Source organism: Ornithorhynchus anatinus, chromosome 4 (genome assembly GCF_004115215.2).
Source record: "Ornithorhynchus anatinus isolate Pmale09 chromosome 4, mOrnAna1.pri.v4, whole genome shotgun sequence".
Classification (NCBI taxonomy): domain Eukaryota; kingdom Metazoa; phylum Chordata; class Mammalia; order Monotremata; family Ornithorhynchidae; genus Ornithorhynchus; species Ornithorhynchus anatinus.
The window spans coordinates 28,479,431-28,504,978 of record NC_041731.1 but is presented as its reverse complement, the minus strand read 5'-3'; the positions used below and the strand labels follow the sequence as shown (position 1 = coordinate 28,504,978).

The window sequence follows — 25,548 nt, the reverse complement described above, 5'->3', positions numbered from 1 at the left end:
CAGAGAACAGTTTTGAGAGTAACCCACTTGCCAGACATTTCAAGAGTGGGATGTTCTGACCAGGCCACTCTTGGTGTGTCTGGAAAGTGGGTTCCTCTTGAACCTGTTGTCCGGTCAATTCTGGTTGGTCCTTAAGGCATCCTTCAGCTTTCCCAGGGATTCACTCTCTCTGGAACTTCAGGACTGTCCCAGGGGGCAATGTCCCAACTTTCAAGAGCAGAAGTGGGTTTGAAGAGCCTGTCTACTCTCTGGGCTGTATTAGAGAGAAAGGGGGTTGATGATAAGAGGGGCTTTTGCCAAGCTGGAAGAGGCATAGGGAATTTACAGACTCCCAAAGAAGAGTGAAATCAGGTTGGTTTGCAGACTCTGTTAGCATGTTTTAATACATTGTGGAAGTTAGTAACAAATAATTAGGCAACAAGCACTGTGCTAAAATATAAAATTATTAGATTGGGTGCAATCTCTGTACCCTGGAGATCACAATACAAAAGGTAGGTAAAGAGAGCCAGTATTTTACCCATGTTTTACAGATGAATATTAAGTGATTTTCCCAAAATCTCATAACAGGCAGGAGGAAGAGATGGGATTAATATCTGGGTCCCCTGACTCCCAGTCCCATGCCTTTTTCACCAGGCCACCTTTCCGTCCTTTTCAAATGTGAAAGATTTAGATATATTTGGGAAGCAGTATGGTCTAGTGGAAGGAGCTTGGGCCTGGGAATCAGAGGACCTGAGTCTTAATTTGACCTCTGTCAGTTGCCTGCTGTGTGACCTTGTCACTTAACTTGTTTGTGCCTCAGTTTTTTCAAATGGTAAAATGGGGATTCAATACCTGATCTCCCTCTTACTTAGTCTGTGAGTCTCATGTGGGACAGGAGCTCTGAAATGATTAATTCACATCTACCCCAGCACTTAGAGCAGTGCTTGACATTATAAATATGACAATAACAATATTATTATTAATGATAATAACCAACTTATTGAGGAGTTGCTGATGGGCTTGAGGATAATGTTTTCCATGGTAGGAGGGGGTAGAAAAGTGAACTTATTTCCAACAAGGGCTTTGAATGGTCCTTCCTCTTTTTTATGGTATCTGTTAAGTGCTTAATATGTGTCAAACACTGTTCTAACAGTTGGGGTAGATACAAGTGAATTATACTGGGCACAGCCCCTGTCCCACAAGGAGCTCACATGTCTTTAAAACCCAAATGTGAACTAGAGCACAGTTTGCTTTGAGACATAGATCAAAACAACTTAATCAATAAAAACATGGTATCTCCTAATTCCATGGTGCGAAAGAATAGAAAACAGTGTCTTAGTTGTTTTCCAGTTGCTAAATGGGGTTGGATATTTTTATCTGATAGCAACATTTTAGTGTGAGCTTTACTAAGCCCCAAACTGCTAACCCCTGTGACATTTGAACAAGGAGAAAGGTTAGCTAGCCTAAAAGAAGGAGTATGGGATTGGTATCAGTGGAATAAAATGCAAGTCCTGTTTCTGCTCCTGACCTACTGTGTGACCTAGGAAGAGGGCTGAACCTTTATTGTTCTACTATCACCATATTTGCCCAATTGTAGATCTTTAATCCTCTTTAACAGGAATGTTCACCTAAATCAAATAACTTGCACAAAATATTAAGCAGATTAGCCATGAGCAGAGAGCTATCTAGATCTCGGTTTGGGATTCAATGAACTAGGCTTGAGCTTTGATCCCTACATCCTCAGTAGCCTCGCTATTCCCTTTGACAGCAGCGGGGCTGCCACCCTTCCACACAGTTAACATACAAAATAATTATGGAATTTAATAAGTGTCAACTAAGAGCTTGGATAAATTCAAAGTTATGAGATCAAACACAGTACTCACCCAATGTGGCTCACCATCTATCATCCCTATTTAACTGAAGAGGAAACTTAGCTCAACCAATCAATCAATGGTATTTATTGAGTGCTTACTACGTGCAGAGCACTATACTAAGTACTTGGGAGAGTACAGTATAAGGGAATAAGCAGACATGTTCCCTGCCCATAAGGAGCTTACATTCTACAGAGGTTATCAGAGTTACTCTTGGTCACACAGAAGGCCAGTGGTAGAGCTGGGACTAGAACTCAGGTCTCCTAATGCCCAGTCCTATGCTCTTTGCATTTTGCCAGTCTCCCAAAAACTCTTGAGAATGGACAGAGTGGGTGGAGGTGACTAAGTTTGGAGCCCTCATCTATTTTTCCTCCTTTGGAAGTGCCCCTGGGAATAAGAATTTATTCATGATGTTGGGCCTGGCCCAGATTTACTGTAATTTGAGATTTAAGCCGCAGGATGTAAGGAATAAATAACCAGACACTCATTCTCTGAAGAGGGATATAAAGTTAAAATGTATGATTCTATTTTTTTTAAAAAAGGGAAGAAAAAAAAAACTCTACTCAACTGCTGTTTCATTTGAGCTGGAACAAGGAATATATCAGTCAGACATTAAAATGAAAAGCTCAGCTGGAGAGAGGAGTTATAAGGCTGAAATGAGTCAGAATCTAGAGTGGAGCCTTGAATCCCAGGGTGTGAGACTGTCTTGTTGGTTTCTATGGAGGGGCTGCTGTCTTTTGGCTTCTTAAACCTTTCCCAGAACTTGTTTTGCTCAAGCTCTTTCCTCAACCTACTCAGATGGTGCAGCCACACCACTGACAGATTTCACCCCTCCTTCCACACTGCCCTATTTCATCTGACAACCTCCCTACAAAGAATCATCAGCTGCCCTTTCCCCTACTTACCCTCATCCCAGAGTTCTTGGGTGCTCTTTGTGGGCATGGAGATCCAGTTTGGTCCATGATCCTTTGCAATTGATCAACTGCTTTCCCTACTCCAAGTTTCTTAGAGCTTTTGAGTCTGAAATATCCACACCCCATCCTTCTTTTGATCTGTTGTGGTTGGAAACCCCTTAGGAATAAGCATCCCTCCAAAAATAAAACAAAACACACAAAAAAAGAAGACATATGTTGAAGGGGAAATTTGGAGAGAGCATGGCAAGGGCATATTTCAGAGGGACAGAATCTCTTATTTATTGAGTACCTACTGGATGTAAACCACTGAACTAGGCACTTGGGAGCATGTATTAGAAGACACTATTTCTATCTACTCTCTAAGAGTTTACGATCTATGGGGGAGACAAGCAGATCCAAATCACATATGGCTGACTACTTGTTTTGTCTTGTTTTGCTTTGCTGTCTGTCTCCCCCTTTTAGACTGTGAGACTGTTGTTGGACAGGGATTGTCTCTATCTGTTGGCAAATTGTACATTCTAAATGCTTAGTACAGTGCTGTGCACACAGTAAGCGCTCAGTAGCGTGGCTAGAGAAGCAGCGTGGCTCAGTGGAAAGAGCACGGGTTTTGGAGTCAGAGGTCATGAGTTCGAATCCCAGCTCTGCCACTTGTCAGCTGTGTGACTGTGGGCAAGTCACTTAACTTCTCTGGGCCTCAGTTACCTCATCTGTAAAATGGGGATTAAGACTGTGAGCCCCATGTGGGACAACCTGATTCCCCTATGTCTACCCCAGCGCTTAGAACAGTGCTCTGCACATAGTAAGCGCTTAACAAATACCAACATTATTATTATTATTATCAGTAAATATGATTGAATGAATGAATGACAATGGCAGAAACAAAATACAGGTTCAGTACTTCAAAACAAAAGTAAGAATAAAATAAATAGAATGCAAGTGTGTGTGTGTGAGTGTGTGCACGTATGTGTGCACACACACTGGCTAAGGTAGGTAACGGGATGAATTGACCAGAGAGATGGGGAGTAGTTGAGAAAGGCCTTTTGGAAGACATGTCTTTAAACTAGAGAGGGATGTGGTTGGGAGGATTTTTAAGTCCGGAGGAATTTCCGAGCTTGGGAAAATAGGTTGAGCAGTGAGTTGAAGACAGTAGAGTTCAGAGTTCAGAATTGTATAGGTTAGCTTGGGAGGCGTGAAGTGTGAAGACCAGGGCTAAGCAGGAGAAGAGAGCAGAGAGGTAGGAAAGAGACAGCTGGTGGAGAGTCTTGAAGGGGCTGGTCAGGCCCTTATTTCATATCACAGTAACTTCCAAAAATTCTGAAACTTTGGGACGGAGTCTTCCCTGTTTCTGACCTTGGATGTTTTTCTGCTTCTTTTTAGCTCTAAAGCCTCCCTGTTGGGAAACCCGCTGGCTTTTCTCTCCCCACTACTACATTCTCCTCTCAGGGTATTCAACAACTTGTTTGAAAAGTGTCCATGAAATTTGTGACTTGATGTATGATCTGGCCTTATCCTCAGGACTGGGATGTGATAAGAGCAGCCCAGAAAAGGGGGAGATACTTCATCTTTTGCCTCTGTTCTCCCACTTGCTTTTTCTGGAGGCTGGGATATCAACCCTTAAGAGGGGAATAGACTTATGCTGGAGCCAATGGCCTACTCCCTTCAAGGACTTATTCCTAAAACATTCCTAGGAACTTTCTCCATTTCCCTGCTCCTTAAGCAGATGCTGTAAAAGTCACTTTAATGGGACACCTATCATAAATTATGAAACAATTTGCTTGCTTCACACAACTACCATGAACATGTTGGTAGCTCACATCTTGGTGATTAGGGGTGCCATGGACGCTGCAGTTACACAGATTGCTTCCAGTCCTAACTTGAAGTGCTCCTTACACCAAAGGAAGGAAACAGAAATGAAATTCAGATATTGGCCACAGTTCTTTCTGCAGCCCTGGAAACCAAATTTTATCAGACATCAAAGCAGGGCTGGCATTGTAGCTGAACAACTCTCAGACTGTCCTTGACATTCTCTGTTGGCTCCAGGCTGGTTTAAAGGCCTCTGCTGTGCATCTTCAGACTGTCTTCACCTCCAGGTTAGAGAAACATCTTGTAATGGCAGCCTCGCCTCTCTGTGCATCCTTCTTGTCATTCAGAGTGTGCCTGAAGCCACAGAAAAGACACCAAAGCTGATGATTTCATTTTTAATAGTATTCGTTAAGTGCTTACCCTTCCAGGCACTGCTCTAAACACTGAGAAAGATACAAGATAATCAGGTAGGACACAGTCCTTGTCCCACATGAGACTCACAGTCTTAATTCCCATTTTACAGATAGGGTAACTGAGTCCCAGAGAAATGAAGTGACTTGCCCAAGTTCACACAGCAAAGTGGCAGAGTTGGGTTTAGAACCCAAGTCCTCTGACTTCCAAGCCCATGCACTTTCCAGTAGGCGAAGCCACTTCTCTACATAAAATGCTATGCCTGCTCCTGGCATGATCTGTGTGCCAGCCACAGTGACTCCCCAGGAACTCTCAAGAGCTCCCCTCTGTACCATCAAGAAGACCCCATTCCATCATGTGGGAAGCAGCGTGGCTCTGTGGAAAGAGCCTGGGCTTCGGAGTCAGAGGTCATGGGTTCGACTCCCAGCTCTGCCACTTGTCAGCTGTGTGACTGGGCAAGTCACTTAACTTCCCTGTGCCTCAGTTACCTTATCTATAAAATGGGGATTAAGTGTGAGCTCCACGTGGAACAACCTGATTTCCCTGTATCTACCCCAGCACTTAGAACAGTGCTCTGCACATAGTAAGCGCTTAACAAATACCAACATTATTATTATTATCATGCTTTCCCTTCCTGGAGGCAAAGAGAACAGCACCTCCATAAAATTCAGGAGGTTTAGGGGCTTGGATAGCCATTGCTGTGGCTTCAGATACTCTGAGGACTTTGAAACACAAAAGCCTGAAATTCTACTCCTCCAGCCTTAGCTCCCTACAGATTTTTGTTTTTATTTAGTGTACTGTGTATTTGTTCTTGTCTCGTATGTTTTTTTTTCATTGCTTCTGATGTGTCTGTCTCAGTTGCTTGCCCTCACTTTTATTCAAAGGTTGTGAGCCCCTCTAGGGACAGTCTGCACATAATTCCCATTTCTGTACTCCTTCCCAATGCTTAGTGAAGTGCTCTGCATTCATTAAGCCCTTAATAAATACTATTCTTACTAAGGAAGGGACCAGGATTGGCAATCGGTACACCTACCTTTCTTCCCTCTAACTCAGAGAGTTCCAAGTGGCTAAAAAATACTTTTCCCTTCTTTCAGAGTTGCAAAAACACAAACACTGAAATCCTGGAATAAAGTCAGAATCAGCAGCATCAAAAAAATGCTCATCTCATCCCACCTTCATTGAGATGGACAACAGCAAAATAACCATACAGCTGCTGTTTGATGACCTGAAATAATGGAACTGTAAAGAACATGGCTGGAGGAATCAGTCTAGAGATCCAGTGAAGTGAAACCTCAGAAGATTCAAAATGGCCTTGGACAGTTGGGAAACAGTATTGGAAGACAGATCCATCTACCAGGAAGCAATCAAGTGTAGTGAGGGAGCTGAGGCTTTGACAAGATCATGATGTAGCATGGTCTAGTGGAAAGAGAACAGGACTGGGAGTCAGGAGAGCTGTATTCTAATTTCATTTCTGACACTTGCCTGCTGTTTGACTTTGGGCAAGTCACTTAACTACTCTGGGCCTCACTTTCATTGTCTGTAAAATGACATTTAAATAATCTGTTCCCTGTCCCCCATAGACTGTGAGCTCCATGTAAGACAGGAACTGTATCTGAGTTGTATTTACCCCAGCACTAGTACTGTACTTGCCACATATTAAGAACATAACAAATCTTCATCTTCTTCTTTGCATTACTGTCATCATTATCATTACAAAGAAGGAGAAATGAAATGCCACCAGGCACTGTATGCACTGAATACTAAAAAGTAACAAGGGTCTATATAACTATGCACAAAATACAGAAGGAGTTGTCAGTCATGCACCATCCCATCATGCTCTCTTACACACACACTCTCCTTCTCTCTCTCTGGATCCAAACCCTTTAAGCACTTGATCTTAACCCCACCCTGTCACCCGTCGCCGGGGACAGGTTCTTTCGGAATCGGCACGGAGAGAGAGAGAGGCTGGGGATGGAAAACCTGAGTTTTGTATAGAATTTATTCCATGGGGCGGATTGAATTAATTAATTATTTAGACGCGACTATCGGCCTTCCCTTCTGGGGGAAATATGGTGTTAGAGCTTCCCCTTTGGGAGGAATTTGGTGTTAAAGCTTCCCTGATGGGAGGAATACACTAGTATGTTACTCGAGTGTGGGCGGACACCAGGGTCCGCCCAGGAAGAGCTCATTAATGGTTTACTCACAATGTGGTGAGGCGGCTAGTTCCCACCATGTGCACACCCACTTGGGAGGAATCCACTTAAGTGTTCAATCTATTTATGTGCCGAACCCATTTAGGCCTTAGACTTACTTATGCATTACACTCACTCGTGCGTTAAACTCACTTGCGCGTTACACTCGCTTTTAAGCTACCCACTTAAGCACTAAACCCACATGTGCATTATACTCACTTATACATTGCTCACTTATACACTAAGCTCACATATGCGTTACACTCATACATTACCCACTTATGCATTTAACCCAGTTATGCGTTACACTCACCCATCCCGCGACCCCGTCTCTGTGCGTTGTTCCTGGTGGCAGAATGGTGTCTGGTGCTCGGGACAGGGTAAAACACGTGGGTGGCTGTTGCTACCGCTGTGATCTTCCCAGAGAGACCCGAGCACCAGATGCAACAGGTACTACCTTTGGTTTGGGTGGTCCCCACTTCCTTCCTGTTCAATCTCCGCCCCCTTCCGCTCCCTTCCCTTCCATACCTTATTGGGTGGGCACGGAGGTGAGGGACACCTATCTTCCCGTCCTGCCTCCTCTGGACAGAGAGGTTACGTCACTGATGGCATTTTGACCTTTGGGTAGCCGGTGCCCAGGTCCACCTTGGCAGACACCCTCAATACCACAGCATTTCATTCATTCAGTGTATTTATTGAGCGCTTACTATGTGCAGAGCATTGTACTAAGCACTTGGAATGTACAAATCGGTAACAGATAGAGACAGTCCCTGCCCTTTGACGGGCTTACAGTCTAATCGGGCTTATGTACATTCCTGTAATTTTTTAAAAAATTCTGTCTTCCCCTCTAAACTGTAAACTCCTTGTGGCTAGGGAATGTGTCTACCAACTCTTTTCCATGCACTTGCCCAAGTACTTAGTGCAGTGTGCTATACACAGTAAGTACTCAATAAAAGCCACTGATTGATGTTTAAAAACCTCTCCATTAGTGGCATGATCTTCCCAAGGTATTATTTCCATTTGGACCAGACATGACAAAATTTATTTAAATTGCAGCAGTAGTGATTGAGTTTAAGTAACTTACTGAACCCAGAAGTTATGACCCTGGACTATGATGCCAAGGAAGCTTGTGAAATACCAAACAATCAATCAATGGTATTTGTGCTTACGGTGTGTGGAGCACTGTACTGTGGGCCTGGAAAAGTACAATATAACAGAGTTGGTGGAGACTTTCCCAGCCTACAGCAATCTTATACTCTAGATGTATAGCAATCTTATACTCTTTCCCAAATATGAAGAACCAATCAGCCAGTAATTTTGAAGTGAGGCAACCCAGACTAGAAGCAGGAGACTAATCTAGTTGACCTCATGAAATCCCTTCCATGCCATACTAATTGGATAGAATGTTTGACTAAAGCCTTCTGTGTTGCTTCAAGGAGACTCAAGAAACTGAGAAACAGAATTTGCAATAGACATCACTCTAACCCAGCTGTGATTTGTTGAGACTTTAGGGGCAGCTCAGTCGGTTACATAGATAGGAGGAACACAGAAGCCCGAAGAGACAGGCTCAGTTGACCTTAACAGAAATATCAGTGCTTTTCAGGCTGGACCTTGACAGATTTCCAACAAAGGCTTACCTAGGGAAAAGCTTTCATTCAGAAAATAGTGTGAGAAGTCCAAATTCTTTAGGGACACCAAGGAAAACTTGTGTTGTAACATGAAGGGCTTCCTGAACTTTGATTAAGTTCATCCTCCACTTTCTTCTGTCTCTCACTTTCTATCTTTCCCCCAGGAATCTTCATTTTCCATTGCCTCTTCCTCAGTGGAAGAGGCTGGTGGCTCCTCCCCTTTTGCTCCAGGTGTTGCCACTCAGAGAGAATAGCGGGAGGATATGATTGCTGATAGGCTCTGGTATTGCCACCCAGGAGACTCAGCTTCTTTCCATTGCTATAATAACCCCCCAAATCAGGTGCTGGGAGCCTTTGGGAAGGAGCAAGACTGAAGAAAGATGGGTCTGGGGGTCAGGATCTGAATCTCTATTCTGCCATTGAGCTGCTTGCTGAGGGGTAGCAGGCAACTTCATCTCTTTAGATTTCAGTTTCCTCACTTGGAAAATAGGATTAATAATTCCTGCCTTTCCAATCCTCAGAGTGATATTATGAAATATCTCTGGAAAAATGTAAGTGTTACACACATGCAAGGTGTTGTCATTATTATCCATTTTGAGCTAGTGTATCCAATAGTTGCATGCACTCTTTGCTTCCCACTAGACTGTAAGCTTAATGTGGGAAGGGAATGTCTCTACCAACTCTGTTATATTTTACTCCCCCAAATACTTAATTCAGTGCTCTGCAACACAGTAAGCACTCAATAAACAAGTGATTGAATGATTTATTCCCCACCAAAACATCCATGCATACCTTTCACCAAGAAACCATGACAATCATTCCCTGAGGGACCTTAGTGCTTTTCTTCTGGCTATCCCAGTTCCAAATCTTCAAGCTTATCTAGTTAATATGTGTTCCTTCACTGGTTATATTAAGGTAGATGTGGTGAATACATGTTTCCTCTCTGCTTTATTCACCCAAGTATTTAAAATAGTACTTTACTATCAAAGGTAGTTGATAGTACTGATGAAGCTGCAAACCAATTATAATTTGGGCTAAGAATTAGTTTTTTGGGTCAGCATTCAAAAGTCAGACCTTTCTTGTTTTTACAAAGGTTTTCTCTTTGGTCTTTGCCTACAGTAGGTGAGGTTGCTGAAGCAAGACGGGGGTATTTACAACAGATCAAAAAAATATATTGGGCTGCTTGCTCACTGAGGAGGGCTGGTTAAGCTCTGCATCCAGTGGTGCTATAGGTGGTCAACTTACTTAGGAAAGAAGAGTCAACTTGACTCAGAAGTAGAGCACTAGGAGGAAAGGAACAGGATGATGAAGTTTTGAAAGGTAGAAGTAGGATTTGGTATGCTGCTTTACAATTAGTTTTTAAATCAAGTTTTAAATTGAGTAGATATAGCCATCTACTAAATGGCTTTGTCTCAATCTAAAGTATCTTTTGAATAGGATAGTGGTCCTTGGCAAAGAGTGGAGAGCAGGGCCAGTTTACTATGTAGGGAGTTGGCATCTAGATCCATTTTCCATAATTTTCTTGGAAAGAGTAGAGAGAGATAATATCTGGGACTTGAATCATCCCCTGTTCACTCTGTGACTGACTTAGTGGGCTTGAACAGATTTGTGTTATTCAAGATCAGTGCCTGCTGACCCATCTGACTTGCAATTGGTTAGTCACATAATGTACATCACCCTTGTCTGCTTCTCTGTGTGGGCCTGGTAATGTTATAGAATGTTATGAAGAGATAACTCAACTGTTTTGACTTCTCATCACCTTTTTCAGTAGTAGTCACGGAGTGAATGCAGAGGGTGCAACTATTAGGATTTGCACACACTTTCAATTCAGGTAGACATAAGTGTTTTTGTGCCAAATGGGTAATAAAACACAAACTAAAACATGACCGTTAGTCATTAATGACATGCTTCAATCAAACAGATTGCTTTGCATTGACAGAGTGTCTTGAGCTTACAAGTGCTCTAGTCCACAATTTTTTTAAAATCAGACATTTTCTTCCATGACTCAGTTTCTCCAATGCTTAAAATTGGTGTTGGGACTCTAAAGATGAGATTGACTTTAAAGATTCTCTCTCTGTCTTTCATTAATGATGAACAGTAACCTTTCCGTACTGCATGGGACAAAACATTCTCCCTTATGGAAGCTGAAAAATGTTTCTGAAATTACCTGTCAGCCATCTTATAAATAGGTTAAGCCCTCTCCTGCTTTTAAGCTAAACACAGACTTTTGAAATCAGTTATTGCTAAAAAATAATTAGAATACAATGTTGTGTAATATTTCAATCTAGTAAAAGGGTCTTTGATTTATACTCTCATGTGCTCTTTTTAAAAAAATTCCAGTTAATCTGGACTGCCACCTGAGTATTCCAGATAATGAAGGATTTGTCCCTGTGAGGTGGGTTGAAGCCCTGAGGTTCTGTATCTGCTGTATTCTTTTCCCTTGAATTCTCATTTTCCACTTCTGAGGGTTCAGGAGAGGGAGGGTTGGACATTGACTGTATTTGTTTTTTTTGTGTGTATGTGGTTTCTTCTTGTTTTGCTGTTTCCTCCATGAGTATCCCCAGGGTTAACTACATTGCACCTGGCCCTGCTATATTTCACACCTAATTCTGCCATCTGATAATGTTTTTCCATAAGTTAAGGGCCACTGAAATGACTTGCTTTTGGGTTGGATCTAGAGCATCTTATGACTCCATCAGTACTGGCTGTGTTCCAGCTCTATGTAAGCAATGATAAGCAATTTCTTAATTAAGGTTACAGCTAAATGATTTAGGTCAAATAGTCCTCCTTTCCTTTGGTCCTTTAGGAATGCAAATATTCTGGCTTAAGTTTGATTTTTCTGGTGTGCTGCCAGTTTTGGAGCAGTTTTAAATATAATAATTCTACTCAACTTTGCAGCATTTTTCCTGAATTGGCTTCTCCCCAGAAACTTTCTCCATCTCAGAAAATGCAAAGCCACCTCCTCTCTCAGCAAAGGCCAGTTTATGACCCCTGAGTCAAAATTTGCTTACACTCTACCCCAACCGGAGCAGGATCCCAACTCTGCCTACATCTATCCTCCCTTGCACTGTAGAACCATGCTAAGTTGATTGGATGGCTGCTGTGGAGTTGAGGCGTGCTATGCGGGCATCCATGATGGGTGTTGCTCCAGGGGTCAAGATGGTCTTGAGGGTGGTCAATTCTGTTAGCTCAGTAGCCATCCTGGCCCTGCTTCATCTTCCCATTTTCCAGTATGTACTTCAATCTTCACTGCTACTTTATTCAACTTTTCCCAGAGAAAAAACAAGGAGCTTTAAACTTGTCTTTTCTGGCAAGTAATTATTTCAGTCATTCTTGTAGAGTACTCCTTTAGTACAAAGAAGCTGGAACTTTTTTGGCCAGTCTGTAGCTCTAGAAGATGGTGTAAATAAAGACATGTGCCCTTGAAATATCCTTTTTTCTTTTTGATATTTTGACAGATTTTGAGATGAGCACTGAATGATGGAGGTTTCTCCTTTGGGAAGTAACTGACATTAAAATAGCAAAGCTTGTAGATGGACACGGGGAAGAATTTATTGTCTTAATAGTCAAGGTGTAAAGTTTTCCAGGGAAACACTTAGGGCCCTCAAGGAATGGTATTTCTTGAGTTATTACTGTGTGAGGCAGCAAGGCTTAGTGGAAAGAGCATGGGCTTGGGAGTCAGAGGACATGGGCTCTAATCCCAGCTCTGCCACTTTTCAGCTGTGTGACCTTGGGCAAGCCACTTAACTTCTCTGTGCCGCAGTTACTTCATCTGTAAAATGGGTGTTTTAGACTGCGAGACCCATGTGGGACAACCTGATTAACTTGTAACTACCCCAGCACTTAGAACAGTGCTTGGCACATAGTAAGCACTAAACAAATACCATAATTATTACTATTATTAATTTGGGAGGGTAAAACAGAGTTGCTAGATGTGTTCTCTGTCCAGAAGGAGCTTACAGTCTAGCTTACAAATCTTGTCCAAAGCAAACTCCTCATTTTCCCACACAAACCCTGGCCTCCCTCAGACCTTCCCATTCACTGTAGACAACACCGCCATTCTCCCGTCTCACCAGCTCCATAATGTTGGTGTCATCCTTAACTCATTTCTTTCATTCAACCCTCATATTCAAACTGTCACCAAATCCTGTCGGTACAATCTTCAAAACATCACAAAAATCCACCCTGTCCTTTCCATCCAACCTGCTACCACATTGATCCAAGCACTTATCCTATCCCACCTTACTGCATCAGACTCCTTTCTGACCTTTCTGTCTTCTGTCTCTCTCCTCTCTGGTCCATACTTTCCTCTGCTTTACAGATCATTTTTCTATAAAAATGTTCAGTCCATGTTTTCCCATTCCTCAAGAAACTCCAGTCATTGTCCATTCTCCTTTGCATCAAACTCCTTGCCATAGACTTTAAGGCAACATCACTTTGCTCCCTCCTACACTGTGCCTCTGATTTCCTTCTACAGTCCAGCCTGCACATTTCATCTCCTATAATGCCAGCCTACTCACCATAACCTACTCATTTGATCTTATCTATCTTGCCACTGATCACTTGCCCATAGCCTGTGACTGGCCTGGAAAACCCTCTCTCTTCATATCCCATAGATGATGACTCTCCTCACCATCAAAGACTTATTCAAAGCATATCTCCTCCAAAAGGCCTTCTGAGACTAAGCCCTCATTTCCTCTTCTCCCTCTCTCTTTTGTCATACCTGTACTTGGATTGATTCCCTTATTCACCCCGTCCTCAGCCTCACAGCACTTCATTTACATATCTGTAATTTATTTTTTCATGTATATATATCATTGCCTGCCTCTCCCACTAGGCTGAAAGCTCGTTGTGGGCAGGGAACCTGTCTACCAACTCTGTTACATTACAGTCTCCCAAGCACTTAGTTCCATGGTCTGTACACAGCAAGCACTCAAGTATGATTGATCTAGAGGGGGAAACAGACATTAAATTATGGATATGTACATAAGTGCTGCGGTGCTGAGGGTGTGGTGAATATCAAGTGCTTAAAGAGTAGAGTCAAGTGAGCTGAGGCAGAAGGGAGAAAAAATAATGGGAAAGAAGGCTTAACTTGGGAAGAATTCTTGGAGGAAATATGATTTTAATAAGGCTTTGAAGGTGAGGTCTGTTGCATATGGAGGAGGAAGAAATTCTGGGCAGAGGGGTAAGATGGTCGAGGAGTTGGCAGTGAGACAAGACCAAGGTACAGTGAATAAGTTGACATGAAGAGTGAAATATGCAGAATGGGTTGTAATAGGAAATGAGTTGAGTAAAGAATGCATTTAATTTTCCTGGAAAGTCTAGGCATTCGTGTGTTGCGAGGCAGGGAAGTGGACTACATCACATCTGGATGTCTCTTTCAGCTTTTTGCTTCTAAATGTGGAGTTTACTCCTGGATCCATCACTGTCAGGCAATAATGGCTCAGTCAATTTTGAAGATGATATGATGCCTAACTTCTATGTCCTCTTTTATTTGGAAAATATAGGAAAATGGACCAGAGGGAATTTTGATAAATGGAAGAATGGTGAGGATTTTCCATTTTGGGGGGAGAGAGAGGTGGGGAAAGGGAATGAACAAAATGTTCTCAGCAATATTGCTAAGCTACACGTCACATTTTTAGTGGTAAATTTTTAATAATTTCTATGTGTGCCATCTTAGATGGTGATCTTTCAGTGGGCAGAGGATATCTTTTATTTAATTTTGTTTATACACTGCAGGGATTCAGATGTCAGTAATGACTGGGGGGAATGTTTTGGGTGATGACAGCTATTTTTCTGGTAACAAAGCAGACAGTCCCTAGGCTGTTAAACTCATGTCTACTCCTAAGTTTAGCAGAGTGCATGGCACATACGTATTTGAAAGCACTATTATGCCTACTATGCTTATTACTATGCAGAACCTGTGTATCAGAAAAGCACAGCAGCATCATATGGCCTAAGTCAGATATTAAGAATTCAAATTAAAGTGGCTCAAGCAAAGAGGCTGAGTGGGGGTGGGAGCCTGCAAAGGATAAGAACCGATATGCCTCTAACATATACATTCTGTCCTCTGCATCTTCATTTGTCCCTTTCAATTCCAAATACAGCAGCTGCTTAGTTACCCTGCTGTCATCCATTCTCCTCAGTGAAACTGTGTTGCAGTGAGTATTGCCTCAATACTGTTGAGCTGACTGCCTTCCAAGACCTCTTTTTAAACCACCCTATCATAACCTGATATTTGTAAATGACATTGATAATATTACTTGAGAAGCCAGCTGCTCACACTGCTCTACAGAAGGCTGGACACCATTTCAGCACTGTAGATGTTGAATTTCATACCCAGGCATTACCAAGCTTTTCTGTCAATCTTTTGAAGCTTTTTTCATTTGGTTCCCTCCCCATTTTTTTTGCCCTTATCTATATCACTGAAGAGTGAGCTGCAAAAGTAACAGAAGTTTGACAACATTAAACTCTGTGCTGCTGGCTTGGGTGGTACACAACTTGATTTTCTTTGGACTCTCAGTTCTTAACATCGTGTTGGTTTTGCAGGTTGGCTCCTACTAATCTACCTAATAGCCTGTATATGTAGCTTGAAATAAATTCCCAGCATAGAGCAGTTCCTGAATGACTGTGCCTTAGCCTGTTGAGTTGCCAGAGTTTCTAGCTGAATTGGAAGCAAATTGACATTAGTTTCTAGGTCTTATGTAATATGGCACATAGGTCTTGCTCTAGTCAAACTATTCTAGCATGTAGCCTTCCTTTACTCTTACAAAGATGAGATGTTTTCTGAGCAGGCTGGCTACTTCTAATTCCAACCCTGCCATACATAGGAAGGAGGAACTAAAGTCCCTTTGGTGTATTTAGAGCAATGAATTGGGACTTCCACCCTGGTAACAATTGCCAGCTCTGATGATAGCTTCCTAGTGACTTTAATCAAGTCCTTTAGCTTCAATGAATTTATTTTTTCTTCTGGGAAGGACTTGAAGGCACTGAGGGTATCAATAAAGTCCTTGGCATTTTAAAAGCAGGATTATATATAGGAATGGACAAAAGGTTTTAGGAACCTTTGGAGAAATGAGCAAGGGATGGATGATGATATTATAATGTGCAGGGTATCAGGTAAACCCATTCCCTCCCTTCTCTACTTCTACCGTTTGCCTCTTCCATTCACCATTTTACCTTCTCTTTCACCCTCTTCACTGTCTGAACCTTAAGATCTTGCTCTTTGAACTAAATTAGAGATCAAAGGTCACCCTTTTCCAATTCCCTCTGCATTCTGGTTTAGAGGCAAATATGGAAACCAAATAAATCATCATGAAAGAGCACTTGAAAGTACCATGATACTTTGTTGGAAAAAGTTGCTAGTCCTTTGCCCCAGGGCCATGTTGTATAGTGTGCATATGTGCTTGCAAGTATATTAACAAAAATCTCCAATGTGGCACTATGATTTTTGTGATTCATAGTCCTAAGAGCTATTTGATGGTAAACAAAACTCTCTTTCCTTCTGGATTCATGGGTTGCAACTCATATGTATGCATGCATAATGTTCAAATTGGATTTGAAAATAGATGTGTCTTTGAGGCCTGGAAGTGGTAACCAGAACTCTTATTTTCTCACCCTCCTTTTGCACAAACTCCAGCAAACTACCAAACCCTACTTGATAACTCATGGATCTAACATCACTTCCTCTTCCTAGATTGCCTGGAGGTTATTTACTGTTCTAAAGCGCTTTGAAGTCTTGCTAAATATGTCACAGTGTTAAGTTAATGTTTCTGTTGGCAACTCATTTCCTGGAGATCTGTTTTCTTTCTTGTGTGTTTCTGGTGGTTCTGTTACTAAACCACAGCTAGAGATTACTATCTGTCTTTGGCATATTATTGATTTGAATTTATGTAATAGTAGGTCTGCCCGGCAGATTATGATCTGTCTTCAGGAAGTTACAATCGCCTGCCCTGCCCAGGTGAACCTCTCTGAGTGGATATCTTGCCTGGCCTGTTCAGAAGCTTCTCTTTCTGCTTGGGAGAATTCAGGAGACTCTTTAATCCCCAAGTTCAGGACAGTTGTGTTAAGATGAGGCCTGGAGCTAGAGATAGGGTAATGACAAAGGAAGGCTCAGTGCTTCCTATTGCTCAAAACCAGATAAGCACCATTTTTCCTGGAGATCCACCAGACAAGGGTCCATTTCACTACTAGAGGAGCAAGCCACTGGGCATGAAGAAGAGGGAAGCTCATGATTCTCTGAGCTTGATGCAGGAGACAACACTGCTTAATGATGATCCTTATTCCACCCCTGTGTGATCTTTCCTAAACTGCTTAAGCATTCAAGTATAGTACATATTTACATTTCAACTGTACATGCAATTTATTCTGAAAGGTTGTCCTGGCACATTTACACATTTCCTTGTGCTCCCACTATTGATATTTTTTTATTTAGGCTGTATTCTCATTGTGAACAGGGAATATGCTATATTGTTGTGTTGTACTCTCCCAAGCACTTAGTACAGAGTTCTGCACACAGTAAGTGCTCAATAAATACTAACAATTGATTTTGTCTTCCTACCTCACCCTCTACCATTATACCTTAAGCTCCTTAAGGGCAGGGAGCTTGTATTTTTTTGTTGCTGTAATTCCCTCAGTGCTTAGTACAGTATTTTGAACTTGGTAAGTGCTCAATAAATACCACTGGTTGAATGAGGTGATTCTTCTGGCTACTATGTGATGTTATCATTATTGTTGTATTAAGTTCTTGTTGTGTTTCAGCACTGTTCTATCACTGAGGTAAATACAAATTATGTTGGGCACAGTCCCTGTCTCCCGTGGCGATCCCAGTGGAAGGAAAATAATAATAATAATGCTGGTATTGGTTAAGCGCTTACTATGTGCAGAGCACTGTTCTAAGTGCTGGGGTAGATACAGGGTAATCAGATTGTCCCACGTGAGGCTCACAGTCTTAATCCCCATTTTCCAGATGAGGTAACTGGGACACCGAGAAGTTAAGTGACTTGCCCAAAGTCACACACCTGACAAGTGGCAGAGCGGGGATTTGAACCCATGACCTCTGACTCCCAAAAGGGAGAACAGACAATGAATTTATACTATGCAGATGAGGGAACAGAGGCACAAATATGTTAACTGACTTGCCCAAGGTGATACATGAGATAACCGTCAGAGCTGTGATTAGAACCCAAGGTCCTCTGATTCCCAAGCCTGTGCTCTTTCTACAAGGCTACATTACTTCTCCACTTAGGAGTGTTTGGAAACCTACCCAATGCATGATTTCAAGTTATTTTGCAAATATGAAATTGCTTTAGAAGTCCTAAATAATATCTCATGGACCTCTGAGAGAGGGGAAAAATGGCTGGTCCTCTCCCCAGCCACCCAACCAAAACAGCCCTTCCTTCAGCTTAAAACTTGCGTCCACCCGTCAGCTTGGCTAGAAAAGCTCATATATTCTCATTTCCCTAAATGAAGGATGCACTCAAGCAATTGAAAACAACTTCTGGGACAATCTTGTTCCATTATGTTTAATGGAATTGAGTGTATGTAGCGCACAGTGTGTGCTGATATTTTAGAGAAACAAAAGAGGGATTTTCCCATTATTCAGAGAATGGATGAGACGTGAAATGAACTCCTCAGAGGCATTTCAGTTTGTCACAACAGAGCCAGTGAGTCACATTCTGAGATCTGGGGAATGCTTTTTTTTTTTTTTGCTTATTCCTTTTTTCTCCCTCACCCCCCTTCTTCCTTGGCTAATACATTTGGTAGTGAGAGGCCCAAATAAAAGAAGGTAACTGACAGTGTAAAGAGATGTCATTGCTGTTTGGCATACAAATTGCCTCTTTTGAATAAGGCATTGTTTTTCTCCAGATTGCTCAAGATTGTTAGCTGAAGATACTTCTATTTTATTTATGATTAAATGAAAAGTTGTTTGGAGTATATGCCTGTCTCTCTCTAACTGTAGATCTATTTGCCTCTGACTCTTGCTTCCTGTCTCTTCTGCACAGCAGTGTTTTGGCAGATGCATCCTGTGATTGTGAATAAACTACTAACTGTGAATAGGGAATGGGGAGGAGATTTGGGGAATGTAAAGTGGTGGGGAGTTAGGTACTTGGTTGTCTGATGCCATCCTCTTTTCCCCCCATTCCTATGGTTTGATTATTCCCCTTGAGAGGGATGAGATTTCTTTTCTAAATGCATTTATCAGAGGTCTTGCTAAAATAAGGTCTTGCTAAACTTATCCAATGAGTAGTTTAGGTGTGCCTTGTTGGAGGGAGGCTAAAGGATTAAATGACCTTCTGTCATTCCTATGACTCTAAAAGTGTCTCTTTATGGTGGGGCACTTTGGAGTGAGGATGAGGGTCAAGAATATCTTCCATTTCATTAGCAGCCCTTCTTTTTGATTCCATGAAAACTTTCCTTGATTTCCCCTACTGCTCCCTCCTCTTTGCTGTTACCTTATTCACCTGTTAAGAAGAAACCTATTGTCTTTTAACTATAAATATTTTTGAGACAAAGGATAGACTAGATTTTTAAACTTGGATTGGGTTGAGTTGCTCGTGATTTTGCAGTGGAGTTGGGAAGGGCATTTAAAATAAAATTGAAAAAAAGATATTTCCTGACAACATATCAGCACATTAAAATCCTTAAATATTTGATCAGTATATGCTCCTCTGAGAGACATCTGCCATTCTATCTGACCTATTGTGGATTCTTCCTCCTTCTTCCCTCTCCCCTCACCTTCCCACTCCCCCACCAAACATTCAGATAATCTATTTACTAATGAACTCAAAATTAATATATCCATTTTTCTCTGTTAATGTCAGCTTTCATTAGAAAACATAGAAGGGTTGACATTAATAGGATGAAGGATTGGTCTCTGGAAAGCTCTTGGATCCTTGAAATTTGAAAGGGAAAAGATTCCCCTGGAAAAAGAATGGAGTTTATTGGGGAATCATAACGAAATTGGGATTTAGGGATTTTTTTTCCTTTCCCAGAATATGCTGATACCAGCAGACTTGGCAGCCAGCAGGGTTAATGACTCCAGCTACTGCTGTGTGTGTGTGTGTGTGTGTGAGAGAGAGAGAGAGAGAGAGAGAGAGAGAGATCTAAAAGGGAAAAATCTCAGTGTGTGGAGACAGGAGATAAGGTGTTTCCCAACAAACAAGTATGTGGAGGAGGATGTCACTCCACAAATTTTCCACAGTGACTTCAGTCCTGTCCTAGGCCCTTGTGAAATATGTTAAAGAATATATGTAGTCTTTTTCCCTGAAGGACCTAAAATCAAACAGGGTAGGTGAGGTAATTAACAGCCCCTTGTACATACAACTAGAGTTATGAGAATGACTTGATGGTACAGGAGAGTTGGAGAATGGGTGAGATTAACTGGGAAAGCTTTCTGGAGGAGGTAGGCCTTGACCTGTAGTATAAAAGAAGAGGAAGACATGAGTCTGAGCATGCTCAGGTCATCAGAGATCCCATATAAATGCCTTTTGGGTTGGATGGAAATTGGTACATGACCAAGAGTGGTTCTGGATCTCCAATGGAAAAGATAAGTGCTGGTTGCTGCCTTTAGAAGGTTTGGGGATTGGGAGCAGAGATGTAGGAATGGGTAGCTGCATTATGCAGCCTGGGCTGCATCTGAGACCTAAATTTGTCTCTGAAATGATATTGTTAGGGATAAGCTCTAGCTTTAGTTCAGTGGATCTGGTATAAACCTCCTATGGGGTAAGATGCTTTTTTAATGGAATTTAAGTGCTTATTATGTCCCGAGCACAGTTCTAAAATCTGGGATAGATACAAGGTTAGCAGATTATATATAATCCATGTCCCCCATGGGGCTCATAGTCATAATCCCATTTTACAGATGAGGTAACTGAGGCACAGAGAGGTTGTGACATGCCCAAGGTCACACAGACAAGTGGCAGAACTGGGCCTAGAACCCAGTTTCTTCTGATTCCCAGGTCCATGCTTTATCTACTAGGTCATGCTGCTTCACTTTGGCAGGCAACAAACACTAAGACCTAAATGGAATGGAGGGACTTCATAGTTTACTGACTGAGGTGACATGACTTCCTTGAGATTACTAAATAAAGAAGCAGGCATATTGACTTTTATCGTCTAAGATAGTCTGGCTTCTGAAATTTGCTTCTCTCCTTGTGGCTTCCAATTGCCCACAGTCTTCAGGTGAAATGTGATGGGATGTAACAATCTATTCCTGTTTTCAAAGCCAACCATCATGGTAAACTGGTTAAAGAGGCTGTGGGGTCTCTTGTAGGGTCAGGATTCAGGATTCATAGTCCAATGTCTTAGACTGACATTGGACTATGAATCCTGAATCCTGACCCTACAAATGGCAGGCTGGATGACTCTGTAGAATTCAGTCTATCTCCCTTGGCCTCCACTTGTAAAAAGGGAGTTCTTCCTTTCTTGTCCAAAATGATGCAAGGATGAATAAGATGATGTCCTTTATGCTCTTCCAAATGTTCTAAATACAAGCTATGTACATTATTCACTGTCTTTTTTATTATGTATTCATATTAATGACTGAAAACTTTGCTATGCAGCTGAAAAATGAGAGGAGGGCTCATTTCTTTCAATATAATTCTAATTGTGCTTGCATTCATTTTCATTCACATTACATCCCAGAATCCATTGTGGTGTATAATAATTCTAGAGTTAGGGAGAGAGAAATTAAGAGATGCACCTGAAGAGCAAAGAGATTATTTCAGCTAATGTTTCCAGAATGGCAGAGATTCACAAGAAATCTGTTCTGGATGGAGGGAGAGGTGGAGAGCGTGAGAAGAGATGACTCTTGCAGCTCGAGGAGGGAGGGAGGTAACTTGAATGTAGGGAACAGAGTCTGTCAAGACAGCCTGGAACAGGTTGCTATTCTGCTTTTTGATTGCCAAGAATTTAATATTTCCTATTCCTCATACCTTCTCTGGTAGGTTAAGTTCCTTACCTAGAATATCATAGGAAGGCTGGCCAAGAATGATTAATAATACATTTCTAAATTAGTGCAGTTTTATCGATTTACCAATGGAATTTATAGAATGCTTATTATATGTAGAGCACGGAACTAAGCACTTGGAAGTAGACAGTACAGTAGAGTTGGTAGGCATATCTCCTGTCCACAGGGGTTTATAGTGTAGTGAAGGAGACAGATCAGTCAGTGGTAAAGTGCTTACTGTATGAAGGGTATGCTACTAAGTGCTTGGGAGAATATATTGCAGCAGGTTTGGTAGTCATATTCCATGTGACTAGACCATCAAACACATACCATCATTATTATTCCATGCCCTCAAGGAGTTTACAGTCTAGAAGGAACTGTTCAAGAGAGTCCTGAGGTTCTATAGTGAAAGTCCATGGTAAAGGACAAGTGTAGCTTCTAGGGAGAACCCAAAAGTCAATACACTAGGATGGCCAAGTGGAAAAAGTACGGGCCTGGCAGTCAGACTATCTGGGTTCAGATCCCAATTCTGCAACATGCCTCTTGTGTGACCTTGGACAAGCCACTTAACTTCTCTCTGCCTTATTTATCTGTAAAAGGTGTTTCAATACCTGTTTTCCTTCCTACTTAGACTATGAGCCCTTTTTGTGACAGATTTTGTCCAGGATCATTTTGTATTTCTCCCACTGTTTAGAACAGTGTTTGACACACTAAGCACTTAAATACTGTTATTATTATTATTATTACTACTACTACTTCTATGGTTCTATAGGAAGCAGGGACCTAGAATAGCAAAATCCCAAGGGAAGATCCTGGAACCTGGAAAATGGATAAAGAAGGTTCTGCTATTCATAAATATTTGGGGTAAATATGAGAAGACATTTTGAACTTACATATAAAATGGTTATGCCTCTAAAAAAGAAAATACATTTGTTCGAGGAAATACTGAGCTTTGCAGTCAGTAAATTCTAACCCTTGGTCATTACTTTCACGGTTTCAAAGTCAGAGAAGTTAATTAAAGCCTCTAGATCCCTGGTCTGCAAGATGAATGAGGGGAAGCAGAATAGGGGATCTTTAGGACAATACTGGGGGATAGATGAGTGCTGTCCATTTGAAAATACAAAGTGGTTTTGAAAAGCTAAATGGAACCCTGAACTAGATTTTTGAGACCAATGAGGAAGAAGCTTTCTCTTCTGTGATCCAGAGACCAAAGGAGGCTAAGACTCCTCTTTGATAACTGCAAGTTTCTTTAAGCCTGGATCTGTGGCCTGGAGAGTGGAAAGGCTGGTTGGTGATGGGAAGGACTCCACTCAATCTGTCCATTTCCTTGGCAAAGTGGAAAGTAGTGTTCTGAAATCACTTTGGAGGTTTCACCTACAGAATATCAAGGAATTGGACAGAATAAGCAGTGAATTAGTCACTGGCATGTGTGGGACAGAGGTTAATTTATCTAAAGTGAGTGACAAATTCCTAATGAATTATTCTGGCTCATCTCTATGTGTACCCACATCTTCGCCCCCTCTCCTCATATGGAGTCATTGCTGATTAGACTGTAAGCCCGTCAAACGGCAGGGACTGTCTCTATCTGTTGCCGACTTGTTCATCCCAAGCGCTTAGTACAGTGCTCTGCACATAGTAAGTGCTCAATAAATACTATTGAATGAATGAATGAATGAATGCATTAAAACTGCCATCCACACTGGATTCTCTTGTCCCTCCCCTGGACTTACCTAGTCTTAGAACTGCAGTTTTTCAAGACCTTAGGCAGTTTGCTCTCTCTACCTAATACCTTCCTTGAGCTGTCATTGCATGTTATCAATTTGTTATATGAAGCTGTTATGTATTAATATCTGGATTTATGAGCACTGTTGAACAGTAACTCAGCATACACAGGGGCTGCTTTTTTCCCCCTTCCTATTAAGGTCAAATTAAAAGGAAAGCTTGGTATAGCTGAAAAGCAAGGCAAAGACTGAGCTTGCAAAATTGCTAGCCGGTATTCTGTGAGAAGAATGGACTGAAATAGAATGATCTATTTGAAGGATTGTAATCAATCATTGACTTCTCTGTGCCTCAGTTACCTCATTTATAAAATGGGGATAAAGACTGTGAGCCCCATGAGGGATAGGGACTCTGTCCAACCTGACAACCTTGTTTGTACCCCAGTGCTTAGCACAGTGCCTGGCACATAGTAAGTGTTTAGTAAATGCCATAAAAAATAGTGATATTTATTAACTGCTTAGTATGTGCAGGACACTGAACTAAGAGCTTGGGAGTGCACAATACAAGTTTGTAGACATATTTCTTGCCCACTTGGAGTTTACATTCTCAAAGGGGAGATAGACATTTAATATAAATACACTGCAGATATGTGCATGGATGTTATGGAGCTGAGGGTGGGGTGAATAGCAATTGGTAGTGTTAGAACCAAGTAACTCTAATCTAACCAATGAATCTGGAATTTTAGCTTCAAGTTGCACTTAACCTGACTAAGCATCCCTTTTGGTGTTATGGGGTTAAATTGATTTCAAAAGAGTTTTAGAAGATGAGGAACGAATAACTGGTATTTTAAAATTGTTTACTGTGTTCCAGGCACTAAGTGCTGGAGTGGATATAAGCAAATTGGGTTGGACACAGTCTCTGTCCTACATGGGGCTCACAGTTTCAATCCCCATTTCACAGATGAGAGATCTGAGGCACAGAGAAGTGAAAAGACTTGACCCAAGTCACACAGCAGACAAGAGGAAGAGCTGGGATTAGAAACCACAACCTTCTAACTCCCAGGCCTGTGCTCTATCCATTGTGCCATGCTGCCTCTCATAACTGTACTAGAGACTTCAGAAAATGGGGTGTGATACTAATCAATTCTAGTTGTTTCTTCCCCAAAAGGGGAGGCAGCATGGCCTAGTGAAAAGAGCACGGGCCTGGGAGTCAGAGGATCTGAGTTCTAATCCTGGCTCCACCACTTGTCTGTTATGTGACCTTGGGCAAGACACTTACCAACCTTGTGCCTCAGTTACCTCCTCTGTAAAATGGTGATTGACTGGGAACACTTTATAGAACAGGAACTATGTCCAGTCTGATTATCTTGCCTTGAACCTAGTGCTTAATACAGTGCCTGGCATATTATGTGCTCAAAAGTTACCATTAAAAAAAAAAAGTGTCTCTGCTGGTTCTTTGTCACCTCTGTGAGTGATGGGTATCATGGCCTGGCTGGTTGGGGAAATGCTGCCCCTGGCTTCTGCAGTGAAATGGCTATTGGAACATTCTCCCCTGAGCTCTCAGTGGGGTAGCTTATTGCAAGAGTCACACTACAGTGTCCCATTAGCTTGTTTTATTGTTTTTTGTATTTTATTTTGAAGATTTCTGATGCTGTTCATCTGAGTTATTGCACCAGGCTAAGAAGCAACTGAATGGGTAATAATGTTGAAGCATAGCAATGCCTGGCTTCCATATACTCACTGCTCAATGTAACTTCAGATATATTATATTTTTAATCACGTAAAAGCCAACATGACTGACGGCAACACTGGATTGGATTGGATGAATGGTGTTACTCTAACTCTGAGGAATCTGGGCAAGACCTTTGATTCTGAATACCTGTTTCCTCCACTTGTTCAGGAGAAGAGGCTCTAGAAACCCTCTTAGATTGCATTGCCTGGGGGTCGGGGGAAGGGGGGCGACTAAAGAGCATTCTGCATTGAGCCTAGATGCTTTAGAAATGTTCAACAGTACAGGTTGTTCATGCTCAGTCATCCTAGGTTCAATTTCTGCGCTTGAAAGGTCAGATCCTTTTCTGTTGGT

The 25,548-nt window shown here is 41.8% G+C and overlaps 1 protein-coding gene and 1 long non-coding RNA gene across 3 annotated transcripts in view; one reads left to right on the top strand and one right to left on the bottom strand.

Annotated features, from left to right (window-relative positions):
- Positions 1 to 25,548, top strand: part of ASTN2 (astrotactin 2) — an 869,558-nt gene that overhangs the window by 55,535 nt on the left and 788,475 nt on the right. Inside the window, exon 1 of one of the 2 annotated variants that reach the window (XM_029062728.2) lies at positions 9,261 to 9,349. The exons of the other annotated variant lie outside the window; for it this stretch is intronic. The gene's annotated coding sequence lies outside the window, so the exon portion shown is untranslated. Of the gene's footprint in view, positions 1 to 9,260; positions 9,350 to 25,548 lie in introns of those variants that run through there. 2 annotated transcript variants of the gene reach the window in all.
- On the bottom strand, positions 4,676 to 8,953 carry LOC114811163. The gene is made up of 2 exons (XR_003758845.2): positions 8,808 to 8,953; positions 4,676 to 4,921 (listed from the first exon to the last, which is right to left on the bottom strand). It is a non-coding gene; the product is annotated as an uncharacterized LOC114811163 (long non-coding RNA).